The following is a 6992-nucleotide window of genomic DNA, read 5'->3' on the forward strand; positions in this document are numbered from 1 at the left end:
CATGTCTCTTGTGATCTCCTTTGTAACTCTGCGGTGTCTGTTGTAACTTCTCTTCTTCAGTTTCTGATTCTCGATGAGCTTCTTAGCATATCTAAGGGTGCACTGAGGCGTTTATCTCAGAGCTAGCTCCCCTAGCCAGGCTTCTGTAGCTCTTCCAGCTCTTGTATCATGTCTTCTATCTGACACCCAGTATTTTCTGCCTCCTACTAATTTTATGCCTTTTCTTTCTTTTTTCTTTGAGATTTACTATTGTATTTGGAACCCTCCATTTTGATGCAGACATGTGTTACTATAAATTCCCTCTTTGAACAGCTCTTGATGCCTTGAAGCTTCCATACATTATGGCGTGTTCTTTTTAAACCTATTAACATTTTTTTTCAAGGAGTGTGACAGAGTTGTAGAGACAGGCCCCAGGACAGATGAAAACGACCTGTCTGGATTTCCTCTGTTCTACTGTAGCACTGTCTATCCCCAGACCGGCACCAAGCAGCAGGCCTGGGAAAAATTTAGTGCAGCCTATTAACATTTTTTGTCTCAAGATTTTTCTTAATTTTTTATTTCTTCTATGACATATCTTGCCCTGGATTGTGTTTAATTTTTAGCATATTTATGAGTTTTCTGAACTTACTCCTACTGATACCTACTTTCATGAAACTATGGTTTTTCCAGACTCCTAAATTTGTTATGACTTGTTTGTGACCAACCCTAGAGAATGTTCCTTGTGTACTTTAAGAAGAGTGTGTTTTCTGCTATTGCTGGATGTGTATAAAGTCCATTTGGTAAAGCATAAAGGGTGAGGATGTGGGAGAGTGGGGTGACGTTAGCACAGCACAAGGAATTCTAGGCCAGGCTAATTGAATTTGATTCTCTATGTGATTGAGTTCTATTTAAGGGACTGAAGAAAATGTACATTTCATGAGATTCTTTGCCTTGATTGGGAGACCAGCCAGGAGAAGGTAGGGCAGAGAATACCAAAGAAGGTGTTGCTATAACCCAGATGAGAGAGAGCAGTCATTAAGCAGGGCACACCTTCAGAGATGATTTAGAGGAAAGCGTGGACCCCTGAAACACTTAGCCTATAATGGTGGGCACATCTTAGAAACATGTAATTGGTGAAACTCCATGGGATTTAGTAAGGCATTAAAGTGGATCCTGGTTTCCTATGCATGGAAGAAAATATGTCTGAGATGCTGAGAGTAGGTACTTACGAGAATGAGGGGAAAATTTTGTAAGGGGAGTAGATAATGTTCTGAATATCATTAAACATAATAAATTTCTTTGAATGTTATATACCTTGCTACTTCTAAGCTATACTTAGGCTATGTAGCCCAGTCTGAATTCTATGTCTATAATAATTTTTATACCACTCACTTGTAGCCCAGTTCTGGCCTCCCAGCTCTAGATCTCGATGTACTAGTGATAGGAAACTAATAGGTGGTTCAAATTTCTGAGGTGTTTGCCCCCAGTCAGAGGATTTTTGGAACGACGTTCTTTTGTGTTGTGTTACTCTGTAAGTTCCACTGAAGAGCATTGCCTGTGCAGTCCCAGGTATCCACACCACAGTCAAGGAATGTGTACAGATAGTTTTGAGTTTTTCTATTTAAAAGGAACATGCAAAGAAAAAGAATCTTACCCACGTTCCTTGATTTTACAATGAAAACCACAGCATGCCTTCTTCTTAATCAAGTGCTGCTAATCATGACTGGAACTGAGGACTCAGCCACAGGCATGATACACATAAACTCATACCCTAGATCATCTCACAGGTTAGGAATAAGAGCAAAGGGTGTAAACTTACAGATATAATCCTTTTGTCTTTCCTCATTCCTTTCAGAGATTACTCTGAGTTTTGGGGACAATAGATATTATGACAAAGACCATCTTTGTTGATAGACTTAATGGGAAGAATACTCTGCCTAAGAATTCATTCTAACTAAAGCTTGAAAACACTCTGTAGTTTTGGATTTCCTATTCCTCCTTCATGCTCCTGCATCTAAAGATGATCAAGTAGAGAGGGAGGTACTATCACCTCATTGGACTGTATATTGGAGTAGTAGGCTACTGTAGATGGAGAGGAAGCATGCCCCTCAGTTACTATTCCCAGAACAGTCCTTCAGAGAAATGGCATAGGGGTTCAGATGCCCCAGGTAATTTTGTGATTGCAGTTTGCAGATTATTATCTTTTTAAAATTATCATTTGTGAAAGGGTATGAGTCTTGTGGTTGCTGTCAATATCTATTCAATTACTCTAAAGATACCCAAGGAAGTTCAGAATGTTTTAGTGAGGAGACCACAATCTTCTTTATAAGGTATTGGACAGAATATGTGAAAAGCAATTCCGCTGAAGCATGTAGTCCTCAGCTCAGTGCCTCTATACTGAAAATTTCCATGGGGTTTAACAAATGCACCACCTAGACCACAGCATGTATTGCTGATAGTGTTAGCCATAGACATCCCTATGCATGGGAAAGAATGGATTCTCTCCCAAGTTGTGCTCAACTAAGTAACTTCAGAGAATAGAGAAAAAGTGTCATGTGATACTCCTAAAACTCCATTACCATCCTCTCTGATAGTGAAATGTAAGACAAACAAAGGCATTACCAGCTTCTTTCCCTTCTGAAGCCATGGTTCAAACACTTGTTCATCCTAGAAGTGACGACGTTTGCCTGTTATGTAAGAGCAGTCACCAAGGAAGATTTTTATTTTAAGGGAAAGAAAGGAGGGAAAGAAGAAAGTAATGATAATCAAATCCCACAATGGCAGGATTCTAGGACAGGCACACTTATGTAGTAATGATATTTGTGGAAATTTGCCACCTCTTCTCTAAGCTGAGTCAGGGTGCAATTACCTTCACAGGTTTTAAGGATCTATAAGATTGAGCACTTGATACAGTTGTGGATCTCAGGGAAACAGCTTAACCACATAGCAGTTGCAGGATAATAAAAGAACCTACTTATGAAATTCATTTTATAATTATTTCCTATCAGATGGGTTTGGTGGTACACCTATAATCTCCATACTTGGAAGGATAATGAAGAACAATCATAAATTCGAGGTTAGCCTAGGCTACACAGTAACTTCCAAGCCAGCCTGAGCTACATATTCTCTCTTAAAAACAAAGCAAAGCTACACATTAACAAAAAGATTAAGTGTCTCAAAGTAATTAGAACCAACCAACAAAGATTAACATACAGGATGTTGCTATAATGTTTGTTTAAAGGAGTCTCATTAAATGACCTAATCCTCCTCTTGTGTTAAGTCCAGTGCTGCAGTAGAAAACTGAATTAGATACTCAGGACTCACAGACTGGACCAGCCAGCACTCCTCTGATTTAACAGACCACAGGATATGTGTGAAGAGAAACACAATCCCTGACTAAACACAAAGTCACAAAATAAGCCCATTCCCAGTGGCTCCTTTGCATTGTTTGTTATAAAGCATGATGTACATGAGTTAGAGAGCCATGTTTCTTAATACTCTTCAAGAACAAGACCTTGATGGATTCTACTACCTCAGACAGGTGCATGTCTGCAGTTCTCAGATCGTGCCTGGGTCCCTGAGCTAACTCAGAGAAAACTACTCCTCTGCCCCCATGACAGCATCCGTAATCTGAGCTCCGTAAATGCTCTTCTAGTTCCTCTTCAAGTTTTACTCTCACTTTCTTGTCCACTACATAGGTACTCAGTAAACACTGGCTGAATTCTGCCACAAGAATCCCCATCTCCTGTCATCTATTCTCTTTAGTGTTTGGCTTGTTGTTCAGATGTCATCATTTGGGGTTCATATTTTAGTTCCTTTTCTCACTTGTTCTACAGGGCTTCATCTTTTCCCTAAAGTGCATTCTCCTTCTTTTCCTGTACCCCCTTTCCCTCCTTCCCTTTCATTCTTTGTATCCCATAGGCTTTGTAGTAAGAATATCCAGCATTAGCTTCTGCAGCTCCCTCCTGTCATCTCTGGATACCTCTAACAGTGCTGCTCTCTCCTGAATGACATAGCCTTTGTAACCTTACTTAATTAAAGGCACTTGATTATTCACTACACTGCTTCTCTAGGTTAAATTTCCCTAATTCTCAACCTTATCAATCCATCCTATACTTGACTCTGCATCTATACCTATTAATAATTGAACAGTGGCTGTCATTGATATCTTTTAAAACTTTTAAAGAAACAGTCACAAAACAGTCACATTTTAACCAAAAAGGTTCCCATTCCCCATCTGGATATATAGCACAGAGGGCATGGTATAAGCTCATATTGAATGAGCTATGTCATTTTTTTTTATCCTCAACTACTTATTGGGAAGTGAGGTTATTTTGGTAGCCAGGTTCCTTCTGCTCTGGAATTTAAAAATAAAAAGTGAATTCAATTAAAGGTATACATTCACTCTACCCAGAGCCGTGCCAGATCATCCGAATATACCCTACATTCCAGCCAATCAGAAATTGCAATGTGCATATGCTAATTTAGGAAGTCAAATTACTTTAATTAAATAAGAGACTCATTGGCATTTATGCAAGACAGCAAAGATAGCTTTTAAAGCAGCATATCTTGCTTCCAAATTTCTTGCTCTTATATTTTATTATTATTATTTAAAGAATTCAAAAGGATGGAATGAACTTGGCAATGAAACATCTACTCCGTTTGTCTCCTTAAGGAAGGACACGATCAGGATGTGGGGCACAGAAGTTACTTACCTATATGTAGTCCCCATATTAAAGCTCAGGAAGCCTGGACTTATCATAGAGCTCTTTGCAAACCTTGACTTCTTGGTTTACTTAGAAAAATCTCTAATAGATGTGAATAAATTTCAAAGTCTTATTCAGATTTTGCTAAGACCTCTAAGGAACCATTTTCCTTAAAGACAAACTGCTTTTGAGACTAGGACTACCTCATTTGGTACAATCTTTATATAGAATGAACAAAGCCCTGAGTTTGATCCACATCATATTATAAACCAAGGATAGTGGTATATACAACAGGAGTTCAAGGCTAGCCTGTGCTACATAAGTCCATAGCTAAACAAAACAACCTAAAAATTTAATAGCATTCCTATTGCTGTGTTGATGAATTTTTGTTTTTGAGATAAGGCTTCATTTAGCCTTAGCTGACATTGAACTCACTTGCCAAGAACGACCTTGAGTTTCTGATGGTTTCTGAATGATGGGAGTTCAAGTATGTCTTACCATGCCCAGTTTGTGTAGTTCTAGGGATCAAACCCAGAGCTTTGTGCATGCCAGGCAAGCACACTACCGTCTGTGCTACAGCCGTGGTTCACTGTCAGTTTTTATAAATGTGTATTTAGTTCATTCAATGTCTGTGATTAAAAGACTCCATTGGTTGAGTTCATGCATTAATCCCAATGTTTTGTCATTTTGTACTCTTAACATTTGAAATCTGAGAAATGATTATATACATGAGATGATGACAGCTTTCTAGTAGCTATATCAACGATCTTGGCAGTGTTAACTACATGGTTCTGGCTTCACAGTGATGAAATATATAAGAGGAAAGGGGTTGTGGAATCTTCCTTCATGGTTTCAGGGAGCCACTGAGGCCACTTGTGTAGCAGGAGTGTCCCTACATGGAGGCAACAGTATAAATTCATAATAGATTTTCAGATACAAGCAGAACTAAGAATCTTTTCCTCCCAAGATGTTTTTGGTCATAGTCTTTATCACAGCAATAGAAACCTAACTAGGGAACAAGCAACAGAAGAGATATTCCAGCCATGTTATCCCCTTGAGTGTTTGGGGAAGTCAAGGGTAAAGGAGAACACTAAAATAAAACCCAGTCATGCTGAGAGAAGCTATTTTGATGGTCTTTAAGTTTATCTCCCATCCTGAGCCTCTGAGAGAGTCTCTGTCATTCATTTAACAGTAATTGTTGAATATCTGCTTTATACCAGGAAATGTTCTGGGATATAGATATTAAAATTGTATTAATTCTTTCTCACTAATTTCCTTTTCCTTACTCTATGGGTTAGGTATGTCTTGAGTGTCCCTCTAAGGTACATTGTGACTGATGGTTTGGTCTTTGGGATATTGGTATTTGGAGGTAGATCTTTAGATGTACTTTTGGAATGTAGCTGTCATGAAATTTAAGTTTTCTGGAACAGAATAAAGGGAACAAGAAGGGCCTTTCTATCCCTTCTGCTCCTGTTTGATTTGGGACTACTTGCTCCTACATGCTCCTACCATTGTATGCCTCCATCCCCTTTCCTTACTCGAGAGCCAAATAAATAGAGACACATGATCTTAGACCCCAGAGTAACCTCCTTGAGTTCCTAAGTAGCTGGGTCAGGTATTTCATTATCTCCATACAAAGTTGACCTATACTTTCTGTAGTCTCAACTCAGTCCCATCGCCTCTGTTTGAGTCTTTGTTGTTTCCTATTTGAGTCTCTGCCACAGTCTCCCAAATGGTGCACAGATATCTGCTATTTGATTCCTCTACTCCAATCTTAATATGCACATGAGTGCTCTCTTCAATGCTCTAATGTGATCTACCTTCCCTTAAAATTCTTCAGTGGTGAGCATAAAATCAGATTGGACACAGCCTAGAGGGCCCTTTCAAAGCTGACTTCACACCTCACTCCTCCCAACTAAAGCTTCATGCCTCATGCCTCAGCAATATGGATCTCCCTGCAGAGTTAAAGTTGTGTGTTCTACAGCTAGACATTCTGAATGGCTCCCAGATTTGTTTCCTCATGGTTGGGTGGCCCAGAATGCTGTATAACATAGCTCTGAGAATGGCTTCCTCTGGAGCTATGCAACAAGACTCACTGCCTTTTATTTCTCTTAAAAATATTCAGAGTCCACATTGGGTCTTCTTCATGGGAGCATCAGTCAGTTAACATACAAAATATTGGATTGAAGCATCCACACTTTGGTCTTCCTTCTTGTTGGGTTTCATATGGTCTGTGAGTTGTATTATGAGTATTCCAAGCTTTTTTTCCCTAATATCCTTTTATCAGTGAGTGCATACCATGTGTGT

The 6992-nt window shown here is 39.1% G+C and overlaps 1 non-coding gene across 1 annotated transcript; it reads right to left on the reverse strand.

Moving 5' to 3' along the window:
- Positions 1-382: 382 nt before the first annotated feature.
- Positions 383-513, reverse strand: LOC114631836. The gene has a single exon (XR_003713010.1). It is a non-coding gene; the product is annotated as a small nucleolar RNA SNORA55 (small nucleolar RNA).
- Positions 514-6992: the final 6479 nt, after the last annotated feature.

Source organism: Grammomys surdaster, unplaced genomic scaffold, assembly GCF_004785775.1.
Source record: "Grammomys surdaster isolate TR1022 unplaced genomic scaffold, NIH_TR_1.0 365, whole genome shotgun sequence".
NCBI classification, from domain to species: Eukaryota; Metazoa; Chordata; class Mammalia; order Rodentia; family Muridae; genus Grammomys; species Grammomys surdaster.